The 15,088-nt window shown below is 36.4% G+C and overlaps 1 protein-coding gene across 2 annotated transcripts in view; it reads left to right on the top strand.

Moving 5' to 3' along the window:
• Positions 1–2,725: 2,725 nt before the first annotated feature.
• Positions 2,726–15,088, top strand: part of LOC124424023 — an 83,326-nt gene continuing 70,963 nt past the window's right edge. Inside the window, exons 1-2 of one of the 2 annotated variants that reach the window (XM_046962478.1) lie at positions 2,726–3,248; positions 3,834–4,264. The gene's annotated coding sequence lies outside the window, so the exon portion shown is untranslated. Of the gene's footprint in view, positions 3,249–3,613; positions 4,265–15,088 lie in introns of those variants that run through there. The other variant, XM_046962479.1, reaches the window with a different exon arrangement.

The following is a 15,088-nucleotide window of genomic DNA, read 5'->3' as shown; positions in this document are numbered from 1 at the left end:
TTACTCTTTTTTTTTGTAATACTTCAATAAGAATCGAAAACCTCTCTCTCTCTTTCTCTCTCTCTCTCTCTCTTTCTCTCTTGTCGATCAGTTAAGTGGTTTATTTCCTAAATGGAAATATGATATAATTTATATGTGAAAATTCCCGGCGTTTGAAATATATCGAACGAACAGTTTCCTTTTGAATCTACAGAGAATTTCATTTTTATCAATTATAAAGGGCAGTCGTCGATACGGAAAAGTGAAACAAATTTTTTACCTTTTTTCCTTCCCTTTATCTTTTTTTAATTTTATTTTTGTTTTTTTTTTTAATTATTTTTTACTCCCATTGAATTCATGTCACTTTTAAACAACAATGAAAATCATTTGTCATTAATGCTAATATAGTACATATAGTTTAAACGAAAGAAATTAACGTACGAACTCGTTAGTAGTTAAAAAAAAAAAGAATAATAATAAATTTCGCCACGAATTAACTGTTGGAAAAAAACGTTGGTTTTTGAAAAATGAAAATTCCTTTTTTATTTTTTTTTTCCAATTGAACCTCGTATCACTTTTAACAATAATGAAAATTATTTATTATTAAATCTACGTTATAGTTAAAAACGAAATAAACCAACGTGCGGATTAACGTCGGTGGGAAAAAAGAAAAAGAAAAAAAAACTTCGAACGTGAGTCAACACTCCTATCGATCGTTCGAAGGATCTTGTATAAAAAATGTTTTCGTCGGAGATCACACAAGGACACGTTCTTCGACGTTCGCTAACATAAACGTCCATTTGGTAAAAGCCTTAGATTTATTGTTTCAACTTTAAAACAGAATCTAAGAGTTGGAGTTCGGGGACGTTTCGTGATATCTCTAATTACGTTTGGTTTTCGTATCGAAATAAAAACGTCAACGTGATGACGATAGACTTGATAAAAAATTATATTAAGCCTTTGTGGTTGGTCTTCTTTTGAGGATCGTCACGAAGAGCTCGCGTAATTTGAATTTTCTCTTCACTATTTCTTTCTTTCTCTCTCTCTCTCTCTCTCTCTTTCTCTTTCTCTCTCTTTCTCTCTATCTATCTATCTATTTCTGTCCCTTTTGTAAAAACGTATAAATTTGCTTGATTCGAATTAAAAGAAAAATTATTTGATGAAATTTGTTCTTAGATTATAAGAAAACATAAAGACCGTAGTGGTACGAACGAATCAAAGCGATAATTTATTCGTATCTCGGGTAATATCGAAAGCATCGAATTAATGCTTTTCAAAGTGTCTTCGACAGAAACGGATAACATCTTGAAAAGAGAGACTACGATTAATCATTCGGTAATACTCGCTTTAAGGATCCCCGACCGAGACCCCATCGAACGACCATCCGTCGTTGGTTTCTATGAAAAAAAGAAGAAAAGGAAGAAGATGAAGAAGTAGAAGAAGAAGAAGAGAAAAGAAAGATAAAAAGAAAAGTAAAAAAAGAAGAGAAAAGAAACAGAAAGAAAGAAAGAGAAACAAGAACGACGAGAGCCCTGCCAAAATCCTTTAGCATCTATGAGAGAACGAGAGAAAGAGAGAGAAAGAGAGAGAGAGAGAAAGAGAAAGAGAGAAAGAGAGAATCGTGAGTTAGCAAAGTTCGATCGGTCAGACTTTGGTGGAAAAGAGGGAAAGATCGACGAAGGACTTTCGCGAATAAGCGAAATTCTTTGGGTAGGTTCGAAGAAACGTCGAAGACTCGCCCTTTCGAGTGGACGAGAGTGGTGCAACTGAAGGATAAGAAGAAAGAAAGATGGAGAATCGAATTTATCGTTGTAGATGACTGCTCTTTAAAGTAAAAGAAAATCCTAAGAATCGATGAAGTGTAGTAGCTAACTAATTAACGACAACGAACGAAGGTAGCTGATAACGTTAATGTAAATATGATGGAATGGTAGGGCACTATATAAAGCTATTAAACGTATAATTAAGGACCGATAAAAAATCCCGGAATTTATTCTGTCCATTTTTAGACATTGCAAATTATAGGAATATCGAATAAAAATGAATGTGAGGGTGGGGATGAGTGAAAAAGTTGGATTAAAACAGAAGCCATTTAGGAAGAAAATTTAATTGTGAGAGAGAAAGAGAGAAAGAGAGAGAGAGAAAGAGAGAGAGAGAGAAAAGAGAGCAAAATAGAGCGAGAAAGAGAGAGAGAGAGAGAAAGAAAAAGAGGCGAAACTGTTAGATAGAACAAATTACATGGTCATACATAGTAAGAAAAAAAACGAAAGAAAAAGAAAAAAAATCTAGAAAGAGAGAGAGAGAGAGAGAAAGAGAGAGAAAGAGAGAAAAGCCCAAAGAAAGAAGATACAACAAAAGACATGATGTGTAAGGTAATAAAATCAAATGAGAAATAAGACGAGAAAGAGGAAAGGAAGGAAGGAAGGAAGGAAGGAAGAGAGAAAGAAAGAAAGAAAGAAAGAAAAAAGAAAAAAGAAATAAAGAAAGAGAGCGAGCATGATAGAGAGAGAAAGAGAGAGAGAGAGAGAGAGAGAGAGACAGAGAGAGAGAGAGAGAGAAATAAAGAAATAAAGAAAGAAAGAAACTAAGAAAGAAAGATGAGTAAAGGAGATAGAAATGGAAAGTAGTGGTGGGGATACACGAAGGGGTGCGAATCGTGGTGGGTTCGGCACTGCGCGCCGCCTGAGCTTGAGAGAGAGAGAGAGGGGGGATGGTGGGGGATGGAGCAGCTAGGGTAGCCGGAGCTCGAGTGCGAGCCCGCGGTACCTACACGCCGGGTCTGGGTTTGGCCGGGTCGGGTGCTGCGCAGGCATAGCGGAGTGGAGCAAGAGCAAGAGCAGAAGCAGAGGCAGTGCCAGTGCCAGTGCCAGTGGTAGAGCCGAATCCAGAAAGAGAGCCAGTACCATCGGCAGCTGTAGTGGCGTCAAGAGTGAGCCGTGCACCAGCCACGCCGCTCTAAACGCATTCGCTGAATTACGAGTTGACGTTACGAATCGTTTCTCTTCGATTTAAGGAGATCTATGTGACAGATAGATAGATAGAGAGATAGAGTGAGATAGAGAGATAGAAAGAGGGAGAGGGATAGAGAGATAAAGCTAGAAAGAAGAAGAGAAAGAAGAAGTAGAAAGAAACAGAAAGAAAAGAAGAGAGAAGAGAGAGAAAGAGGAAGAGAGTGAGAGAGTGAGAGAGAGAGAGAGAGAGAGAGAGAGTTATATGTACATATAGACAGAGTTAAATATAGGAGTATAGACAAAGGATCAAAGCAGCGAGTACACGAGATATATCTCAACATCCAGCTCGCGAGGCACCCCTTGAACCACCCCCAAAGCGTTTCCCCTTTCGCTCCACCCCTCTTCGAGCCGACTCCTCGCTTTGGACTACCCTCCTTCTCTCCCCCAACTTTCCTTCCTTCCTTCCTGCCTGCCTGCTTGCTGCCTGCCTATCTATCTATCTATCTATCTATCTATCTATCTATCTATCTATCTATCTATCTATCTATCTATCTATCTATCTATCTATCTATCTACCTATCTATCTATCTATCTATCTATCTATCTATCTATCTATCTATCTATCTATCTATCTATCTATCTATCTATCTATCTATCTGTCTGTCTATCTATCTATCTATCTATCTATCTATCTATTTATCTATCTATCTATATATCTATCTATTTATCTATCTATCTATTTATCTATTTATCTATCTGGCTATCTATCTATCTATCTATCTCCCTCTCCCTTTATTTCTTTCTGATCCTTTCCTTTCAATCGTTTCCTAAGTTCCAAGTTTCATATCACATATATATAAATAATAACAAACTAAAGCGAACTTTGTTCGTCGTGTTCAATAGAGAATTAGAAATTGAGAGTGAAACGAAAAGTACTTATCATCGGGAATCGCTTTGTGAATGATTGTCGGATTGTTTTAATATTCTATCGAGGATAGATAGAACGAAGATAACCGAAGAGTGAGAAAACGAACATATCGTTATTATTATTTGTGATCTGTGCGGTTTTTTTATAAGTGTTTTCATATTATAACGTACAGTGGAACTTACATACACAAATGTGAGAACTGTGAGAAAAGCTTTTGACTTGTCGTTGTCCAGCAGGAAGATCAACAAAGTTGCATACCCGGTTGTCAAGCGAGTGCTAACTACTTCGGTGAACTATTCTATGACTGGTATTTGTATTTGTGGAGAATCTCCTGATACCTGATTGGTGGTGCGAACGTGGTTGGTACACATAAGCGAGGCGTTCAACGTGGCCGATCATTGGACATGTAAGTAAACTTGTTACTAGTTGATCGAAATTGATGTTAGGATGTCTTACAAGTTCAAATACTCGTTCTCGTACGCGTTAACGTACCGATCGTTAAACGAACAAAAGCGGGGTAGCCGTGGGGGGACAGGGGGGACAGAAGGAGGTAGAGGTGGTGGAAGAGGAAGAAGAGGAGGAGGAGGAGGAGGAGAAACGCTTTTGGCAAGCGTTAATTTTCACGTCGTCGCGAAACTTATTTTACGTTCTCGATCGATCGAATACGTTAGTCCGTAAGCTTTATATCAATGTTGTAAAAATCGATAATAATAGAATTCATAACGGAACGATTCTATCGCCTCGACCGGAAAAGATAAAATTCGGTTAAACCTCCGGTAGGACTGACCAATGAAATATCTTGATTCCAGATAGAGATAATGGATGCCGAATTTACATTTCGGAACTCACGGACGCGTGATTAGGATCGTCAAAATTAGTTAACGTCCGACGCTTCTGAATATTCGATTATCATACCTCTCGCGTTATTATCCGTAGAACTTATTGAATTAAGAAGAGGGAGGAGGATGGATGGATGGATGGATGGTTAGTTGGTTGGATGGATGGATGGATGGATGGATGGATGAAAGGAGCGATGAGAGGGGGAAGATGATATCCGTTTAATATCAACGTCTTCGTCCACCACCGGACGACAATTTTTCACGAAATAATTGCAAAAGAGGTTGACGTGCAAAGAGCCGTTATCCTAATCTAATTATCTAATTTAATCCAGCCTGTCTACTGTAGCACCCCCAACCCCTTTTCTCCTCCTCCTTTCACATCTACCTACCGACTAGCTTCGGTAGCAAGCTAGCTCTTAACTATTACCATTTGTAATTATCCTGTTAAGCATACACCTGGCTAATTTGTCTATTTTGCATACGTAAATGTTACAGTCTCTCAAGATCAAAGTATTTTTCAAAGGTATAATGACAAATACATTTTTTCACGGCGATACTAAATCTCGTTGATAATGTGGAAACGTACAAACGTTTATTAATATCTAGAGATGACGAACAAAAGAAAAGATATATGATAAATCCTTCTTCAATTGGTAAAGTAGGATAGAGTAAGATAGAATAGGATAGGATAGAATAGTATAGAGTAGGGTAGGTTACTACGTTACTACTTCTTTCGGAAAGAAAATCCGGTTGAAACCATTTCGTCAGGACGGAAGTGGACGAAGATCGATTTGTTTGGCGGATCCGACGTGGCACGATGCTGACGGGGTTAGAACACGCGAGTAAACATACTATAGGACGGATGGACGGGTTGTATTGCACGAGGCCAAGAGTTGCTTTCGTCGACTTTCTTCTTTCTAGAAGTTCTGTGTCTGTTTCTCTCTTACATACATACACACATACACACATTTTGTTTCTATCTTTCTGTTTCTCTCTCTCTCTCTCTCTTTCTATCTATCTATCTATCTATCTATCTATCTATCTCTATCTCTATATTTCTTTTTCTGTGCGTATCCGTGTGTGTGTGTGTGCGTGTAGAGGGTCGAAGAAGAAAGGTGCACGCGGGGTGGTTGCTGTCGGTGAGGTCGGGATTGGCTCCAGGGAAAGAGCTCGATGTAATCGGCCGAGTTTCCTCGAGCTCGAAAGTGCCGGGGAGATGCCAACGAAGAGGTGGAGGAAATGGTGCTAGTAGTTGTGGAGAGAAGGGTAGTGAAAGAGAGAAAGAAAGAAAGAAATGAAGAGAGAGGGAGATAGAGGGAGAGAGAGAGAGAGAGAGAGAGAGAGAGAGAGAGAGAGAGAAAGAGGTTCAGGGGATAGAGGTGGTAACAACGGTTTCGCGAGTTTTAAGTGTACGAGAGAGAGAGAGAGAGAGAGAGAGAGAGAGAGAGAGAGAGAGAGAGAGAGAGAGAGAAGGGAGTTTCGAGATTTCGAAACGCACCGTAAATCCGTCGCACTTGAACAAGCCTCCACGAACATCGGCCATGTATTATTTACTTCTACGTCCCTGTTCACTATTATAATAATCGCCTGTAATTTTCGCGCATTTCTTTATTTTTATCTAAAAGTTCGAAGAGATGGCAGCAATGGTAACGACGAGGACGATGACGAGGACGACAACGATGCTTGAACAAACGAACGAAATAAAATTTTCAAACAAATTATATTTTCGAGTATAAGATGGAGGGCGAGGAGATAGAGGTTGGACGTTAGGGTTTATTTTACTTTATGAATTTACTGTATTGTTAGAACTTATAAAGAGCTGTCGTAAAATGTAATAAAGAGAAATAAATAAGATGGAGAAGATTTATTCTTCTTTTCTTTCTTTTCTTTTTTCTTTTTTTTTGTCTCGATTCCAAGATAAAGAATTTATTGATTTTTAATCAATAAAATTATTGATTTTTTGTTTTTGTATATCGTTAAAAGATAATCGATTGATCCAAAGTTTTTATTTCATGATGTATAGTTAACGGTCTACTTTTTCTTTAGTTCTTTTTTCTCTCTCTCTCTCTCTTTTATTTTGTTTGTTTTTTCTTGGGATGGTATAAGGGAGAACGTCTCGAATACGTTTGTTTAAAAGCGTAAATATGACTTTGAGATACAAGTCTTGTTTCTCGACAGCAAACGATTTCTTCCACGTAAGATTTTTCAAAGATGTATACATACATACGTACATACATATATTATATTTTCATTAGATCAAGTACCCAAATGTAAAATGTATACCGTCAAATAGTTAAACAACAACGAAAGCGAATGTATTTGTTAGAAAAGTCTAAAAAGAAGAGAAAAAGAAATCCGCGCGGCTTGCGGTGACGATACATTTTCGAGAGCATAAATGGAGTGGGAAAGAGTAAAAAAATAAACAAAAAAATAAAAGTAAAAAATAAAAGAATAATTAAAAAAAACGAGAAAAATATATAAAACGCAAAAAAAGCAAAAGAGGAGTTGGTTGCTTTGACTTCAAAGTAGTAAAGTGTCTTTCTTCTTTCTCTTTGTCGCGTTCACCGATAAATTATTAGCTCGTAAAAGAAAAAAAAAAGCAAAAAGAAAATCAAAGGATCAACGGATCGCTCGAGAAGAGATAGAAGATACAGAGAGAGAGAAAGAGAGAGAAAGAGAGAGAAAGAGAGAGAGCGCCAATGTGCGCAATGAAAAAAAAAAATAAAAAAAAGGAAGTTTCGCCTTTTAAAGCGAACTCCCATTGAAGGAAATGAGCGACGATCCGTTGGGAGTCGCGCTGAAAAGTGCGATTACGATCTTCTGCGTTCCATCTTTTTTCTTTTTTTATTTCTCTTTGTCTCTTCTCGCACATCATTTCTTTCTATCTTCGTTAAACGATCCCAAACTTTTGCTATCGTACCTATTTTTTTTTCCTTTATTTTCTTTTTCTTTTTTTTTTTTTTGTAAGATAGTCAGCATAAAAAAATATTATTTCGAGATATCACACACAAACACATATACACATACACATATACATATCTACATATGAAAAAAAAGAAATAAAAAGAAAAGAAAAATATATGTATATAAAAATTTCGTTTAAAACGGTAATTGATTGTGAGATATTTAATAAAAACATTTCAATTGGTTTTTGTATGTTCGCGTAAAAGTACAGACACGTAATAATGTTTTATCTTCAGTTCTCCAAACGCAGTCGTTGGTGATTACTACTTATCAGGATGTAAATTCGGCTAAATTTTTCTGCCAACATGCAGGCATACATACAAAGAGAGAGAGATATATATATGTACAAAGTGCGATCGTCCAACTGTCTAATTAGACCAGTCCCATCAACGTTTTAAACGCCTTCAATTTGTCAAATTTACCGCAGTCTGATGTTACTCAAAGCTATAATTTACGATGGTGTATTTACGAGTCGCTAGTACCGAATTGAGGTAAATGTAAACTTGGAAAATCGTTCGGTCGAATCTTTCCAGTCGAAAAAGCATTGATCAATTCGTTTTTTTTTTGCGTTCTCTTTTTCATTTTCCTTTTTTATTACTTTTTTTTTTGCTTTATTTTGTTTTGTCTTTCCATTTCAATGAATTTGAGATTTCATACTTTCGTATTGGAATGTCTACGTTGTTCTTCGATATGAATAAAAATAACATAAAATATACATATCGACGAAACGATTGATTAACGTTTAGATAAAAATATTCGAAATAAGAAGAGAGAGAGGGAGAGAGAGAGAGAGAAAGAGAGAGAGAGAGAGAGAGAAAGAGAGAAAGAGGGAGAGAAAGAAATTGGGATAGCTAGAGAAAAAAGGAAGATAGAAAAAAGAGCAAAAGGAGAGGAAAAAAATTAAAGAAAAAAGAAAGAGAAATCGTCGGATGCAAATCCTCCTTTTACGTCGTAATCCAGAATGTCGTAATTTGATATTCCGCATCCGAACGGCTACGAGACGTATGTAACAAGTTCAAGCCCTTTCCAACCTCCAATCCTTCTTTTCTTCTTTCTTTCTTTCTTTCTTTCTCACTCTTTCTTTCTCTCTCTCTCTCTCTCTCTCTCTCTCACGTTCTCTTTTCTTCTTTTTCTTTATCCATCGTAACGCGGGGCATTCTAATCACGAGCCGTGACGTTTTATCATGGACTTCGAATTTTCCGACGGAAAGAAGAGGGCAAAAAGGGGATAGAAAGTATGGGTGGTGGATGTGGATGTGGAGAGGGAGGGTTAGAGAAGTAGATTCGAAACTTGAAATTTGTTTCTCGGACGTGCCCGAGTGCCACGGCGAATCGAAGCATACTACGAGTCCGAGCGATCTTCTACAGTTACACACGCAAACAAAACATACAGACACACAGATACACATACACACACACACACACACATACACACATAGATGTACGGACATCTTTATCCTCTTTATAGATATACATTTATGTGTGTGCACGTATGTATGCATATACATACGATATATATGTTTGTGTGTATGTACATGCATATAGATCACAAACTCCATATCGTTTTTCGACTTTACGATCGACTTTGAGAAAGAGTAAAATGAGAGATAGAGAGAAATAGAGAGAGAGTGTATATATGTATGTCTATGTGTAAGAGAGAGAGAGAGAGAGAGAAAGTGACAAAGAAAGAAAGAAAAGGAAAGGGTGATACGTAAGTTTCTTTCTTTCTCTCTCTCTTTCTCTCTCTCTCCTTCTCTTTCTCTTTTTATCTGACAGACTATCTTAAACAGCTATTCGCTACTTAATTACGACGGATCCTTCGTGTTCTTTAAATTACGCCTTCGAACAACTAGGAAGAGAAAACGTTGTTCGGAAGGTAAAAGAATCGGATTTTCGAGATAGAGATAAAGATAGAGATAGAGATAGAGAGGTAGATAGAAAGAGAGGGAGGGAAAGAGAGAAAGAGAGGGTAGCAGGATAGAGGTTAGAAGAGAGAAAGGGAAGAAGGGAAGATCGCGGAACAAATCTCACGAGTTTACGACGAGAGTAATGTAACTTCGACCGACTCATTAAGGCGACAATTTAAAGTTCCACCAAAGTTAGGTCGAATAAATGGCGATGCGAGGGCGACTCGACGAGCCGAAGTCACACGCGAGAGAGACGCCGATGCGCGAAAACGTTTTCAAGCGGATTGAACGTGAGAAGCCAACGGAAGTGAAGTGTGTAAGGGGGAAAGGAAGGGAGAGAGAGGGAGCAAGAGAGAGAAAGAGAGAGAAAGGATCGATCGATCGCGTAGGGTACTGCTACCCTTCGTGTTACACTCCGATCGTTCGTTTCAACCCTCTCTCGCTCTTATTCAAACCCCTTTTAATTCCTATTCAGTTTCATCCTTTTTCAACATGAACGTTCGACGACATTTTTCGGCAACCATCGATTATGTATATGAAAGGAAAAGAGAAAGAGAGAAGGAGATATATATAGAGAGAGAAAGATAGATAGGTAAAGAGAGAGAGAGAGAAGTTAAGACTCACGAATCGATTTTTCGAATGAGCTGGATTAAAACGTCGTGGATCCTTCTCGGAAGCAACGAATTTTCATCCTTAAGCTTTTAATTCCTCATCCTCGTGGTGTAAAAAAGAAAAAAGAAAGAAAGAAAGAAAGAAAGAAGGAAAAAAAGGAAAAAGAGAAGATGAGAATGGAGATTACGATGAGACACTTGGTAAAAACGTGAGGTCGTTTTTAAGAAAACAGGTTTGTTTGCGTTAAATTGTTGATTCCGTTCTTGCATTAATAAACGCTTCGCTTATAATTTGTATTTAGGTTACGTCCTTTTTTCTTTTTGTTTTTCTCTTTTCTTTTTTCTACGTTTCGATGATCCTTCTACATTGGATATCTTACGTTGATGTTACGTCTTTGTCTAACTTTTCTCTCTCTCTCTCTTTTTCATTTTCTTTTCTCTTTCTCAAACGTTTTGATGCTTTTCTTTTTATATCGTACAGCCGAATTCAGCCGATTGTTTCGGTTCGTTCGATGATATATATATACGTATATATATATATATATATATATATATACGTTTGTATGTATGTAATATATGTTTGTATGTCACGAAACATCGTAGATAAATGTCGTTTGGAAATATTTAAGTTTTAAATCGATAAGAAAGAAAGAGAAAAAGAAAAAATAAAAGGAGAAAGAAATTTATAAGTGATAATCATAAATGTTCGCAAGAGATATAAGAGATTCATGAAAAACTTTATTCTTTTACTTGTATCGAAGATTTTTAAGAAACACATAACTTTCTTCTCAGTGTATTATATAAAATGTTTTTCCTGATTCAGCCTTGCGAAGAGAATGTACGATATCTGCCTTACGTTTTTCTATTAAATTAAATTTTCCAAGTGGCTTTGTCCATCTTGCACGACTCGATATGATTTGAATGGTGAAGGAAAACATTATGGAAAAGTGAAATAAAAACAAAAAAAAAAATATATATACACAAATATCTATGTGTGTGTGTGTGTGTGTATGTGTGTGCGTGTGTGTGTGTATGTGTGTGTGTGAGTATGTATATACAAGATAACTACACGGTAGAACTTTAACAAAGGATTATTCATATGTAGAGAAGAAGAAAAAAAATTGCACGGACTTTATCAACATAATTCTTGGGAAATATATTTAATTTCTTAGTTAGAACACATTCAAATACGATCTTAGTACATTTCAATTGTATTCATTTTATTTATCGGTATTAAATCCGTAACACTAGTTAAATTATGTTCGAATACGTAATCATGTCTGCTTCTATCTTTTGTTCTAATGAATTATCTTCAACATTCGCAAAATGGATTACCATATTCACAATCATAAATAAGGCATATTTTGAAACATTCTCGTAATTTAATGGAGACGACGAGGTGAAATAATGTATTCAACCAGGAAATGGACATTTCGAAAATTCCTACGTTATAAGGAAATGTCAACCGAGTTTATCATAATTCCAGGAAATGAACATAACTCGAGTATACGAAGATCATACTTGAAAGTCTCATAACTCGGAAATTAATTTCCGAATTCATTTTGATAGAATTTAAGTTTTTTCTTCTCAATCTATGAAAAATCTATGCTTAAGTAGATTTATATATAAATCTATATATGTAATATAAATAATATAAAAAATATAAAAAATATATATACATATATTTGTTACAAATAATAATAATTAGATATAATAGTATATTTAAATATCATAATACTAACTAATAAGATTATGAGTGAAATAAAGAAAAGAAGAAAAAAGTTCGTTCTTCGATCGATTTAACTAATTATTGCTAATGTTGTGTCTGTTTTTTATAATTATTATCTAAAATTAACTTTAAACACAACCTCGGAATACAAAAGGATAATAAAAAAGAAAAAACAAAAAAAAAAGAGAAAAGAAAGAAAGAAAGAAAGAAAGAAAAAAAGAAACAGAAGAACGTGCTCGTCGGTATCTAGACGCTCATTCGTTGAACGAAACGGAGAACAATGGGGTGGCGGAGGAACCAACGGGGAAAGTTTTTCTCGAAATCTGCATTTCTTGTCGCGAGTATCACGCAGAAAAAAGAAAGAGAGAGAGAGAGAGAAAGAGACGAAAAAATGGTGGAGAATAAAAGGGGGAGGGACGTATGGGTGATGATGGTGGTGATGGTGGTAGTCGACGGGCGAGCGAGGCAAGTGGGATCGAGGAAGAGGAGTGAGTGGAGGAAGAGGAACGTAGAGAGAGGGTGTTAAAGAAGAAGAAGAGAACGCACGACGGAAACAAAACGTTCGCGTTTACGTGAGAAGTGGAGGAAGAAAGGAATGGAGAGGGGAAAGGAACGGTGGGGGTATTGGTAGTGGTGGTTCTGGTGGTGGTAATGTTAGTAGTGGTGATAGTGGTGATGGTGGTGGTGGTGGTGGTGGTGATGGTGATGGTAGTGGTGATGTCAGTGGTAGGGGGAATCGTGGTTTCAATAGAAGTTTTTCCTAGTGGAGAAAACAAGGCGGCGGACTAATGGTAGCTTATACTACTTACTGCCGACGGCCACGTTCTCTCGCCCTATTAAAACGCGCTGGATATGTAAGCCTTGAACAGACTTCTCTCTCTCTCTCTCTCTCTCTCTCTCTCTCTCTCTCTCTCTTTCTCTCTCTTTTGTCTTTTTTCTTTTTCCTTCATATATATATACATATATATATATATATATATATATATATATATATGTATATGTATATACTTTTCCATTTTCTTCCTTCTTTCTGTTACCTACCCTCCCTCTCTTTTCTTTCCCCCTCTCGGCCACCGTCCTAGAGATCCTCGAAAGTTTCTGATAATTTAATTAATACCCTTCGAGGTTTTTTATGTGCTTCGTTGAATCTTTGTAACATTCGCTTAAAGGGCGTAATAGAGGGAGAGAGAAAGAGAGGGAGAGAGACAGATAGACAAATGTAAAGAAAGTAAGAAGAAGAGAGAGAGAGAGAAAGAGAGAGGAAGAGAGAGAAGGAATGAAATTTAGTCATTTGAGGATGGAATTCGTAAGAGTGCGTTTTTTCGAAGTTGCTAATTAAGCTGAAACGAAGGTCGATGCTTGCCGTTGACGTTTCTACTTTATTCACTTTACTAACTTCGATTTTAGCAAACGTTCTACCAATCACTAGGAAAATGATGTCTCTTCGGTAAGGCAAATAATGTTGGTATCTCGGATCTTTCTGTAAATTACTTGGTAGGTACGACGAGATATTTCTCTCTTTCCTTTTTTCTTTTTTCCTTTCCTTTTTCTTTTTTTTTTTTGCTTTTATTTATTTTATTTCATTTAACTATTTCATGAATATTCGTACGTAAAGTTGTACTGGATCGATTTGAACGAACGTGGGCATAAGATTTTTCTTCTTTTTCTCTTTCTTTTTTTTTGAAAAGAATGAGATGCAAAAATATCTTACGATATCATTTTATTTCAAGCAAGTCAAATGGAAAGTAACGTTTCGATCGTTCGCAGAGCGTTATATAAAGCTCAAGAAAGGAAATCGATTCGCCATGTACGAAGTTTCGGATGAAGAAATTTTTGAAAGATCGCTTCGCTAACGCCTCCGCATTACTAAAATGGCGGAATGCGTGGGTCTCTCCCTCTTTTCCTCTTTCCCATTCTCTCTTTCTCTCTTTCTCTCTTTCTCTCTCTCTCTCTCTCTCTCTCTCTCTCTATGTATATATATATATATATATATATATATATATATATATATATATATATACACCTAAATAGATATGCACATACGTGTGTCTGTGTGTAACTTTTCGAATAATACTTACCACAGTCGTAGTACTGAAGTTGGAAACTACATAAAAGTTTGCTTATCCTTTATTAACGCTCGCTACACCGTATAACCGTTTAAAGTGGATACTTTAATATAATAATAAAGCATTCATTGTGTTCTCCTTGAGAACATATCACCGAAGTCTTCAGGCTTCTTCTCAGAACTTCGAAACGTTCGTCCGTTCGCTCAAAACTCTGTTCTACTGCCAAATGAATTTACCATAAATCGATACTTACATTTATTAAATGTCTTTCATCGTTTGTTTTTTCTTCTTCTTCTTCATTTTTTTCCTTTTTTCTTTTTTCATTTTCTCTTTCTCTCTCTCTCTCTCTCTCTCTCTTTCTCTCTCGTTACATTTGAACAATACGAATATAAAAGAATTTCTTGTTAAATCTTTCACCTCGAACTCTTATATTTTTTGTAATTAACTATGCAATCAGCACTGATATTATTTGTTTATTTATATTCGAATAATTCATTTGGTGTAAAAATCAATATGAATGAAAATAATTCTTAGGACATAGAAAAAAAAGGATTGAAAAAGAAAAAAAAATTGAAGGAAAATAAAAATGTACAAAAAAAAGTATATACCTATCTAGGAACGGTAAACATTGAAAAAAAAAAACAAAACAAAACAAAAAACCACCAAAAAAGATAAAAAAAAAAAAGAAAATGACAAAGATCAATCTCCTCTTTTCAAGTTTACTCATTCCCTTCTACTTTATCGATTCTCCGAGGCATACTTTTTCCAATCATCAACCTGATCAACCCTCTCGCAGTTTTCATTATCGGAGAACCCTCTCCATGTTTCCGTTCCCACGATAACAAACAGCTAGCCAAGAATCGATTCGTTAGTCCGTTAACGTAAAAGCGAGGCTACCAAAAAGAATCCGTAAAATTTCGTTAGAGCTGATCTCGGCCGATAAAACAGATTGTCGACGGTCCATCGGGCGATATCCTCGACCCCTTTTTTCATTCAATTAACAGAGAGCTCTAAGGACTCGGAGTTGGAGTTTAATCGGTAGTTTAACGGCCTTCCCTTAGAAAATAAATTATCCAATTGCACGGTGAGAGAAAACGATGGGAGTAAGGTTAGC

Source organism: Vespa crabro, chromosome 5 (assembly GCF_910589235.1).
Source record: "Vespa crabro chromosome 5, iyVesCrab1.2, whole genome shotgun sequence".
In the NCBI taxonomy this organism is placed as follows: domain Eukaryota; kingdom Metazoa; phylum Arthropoda; class Insecta; order Hymenoptera; family Vespidae; genus Vespa; species Vespa crabro.
Note: the sequence above shows the minus strand (reverse complement) of the source record. Positions and strands in the feature narration are given on the sequence as shown.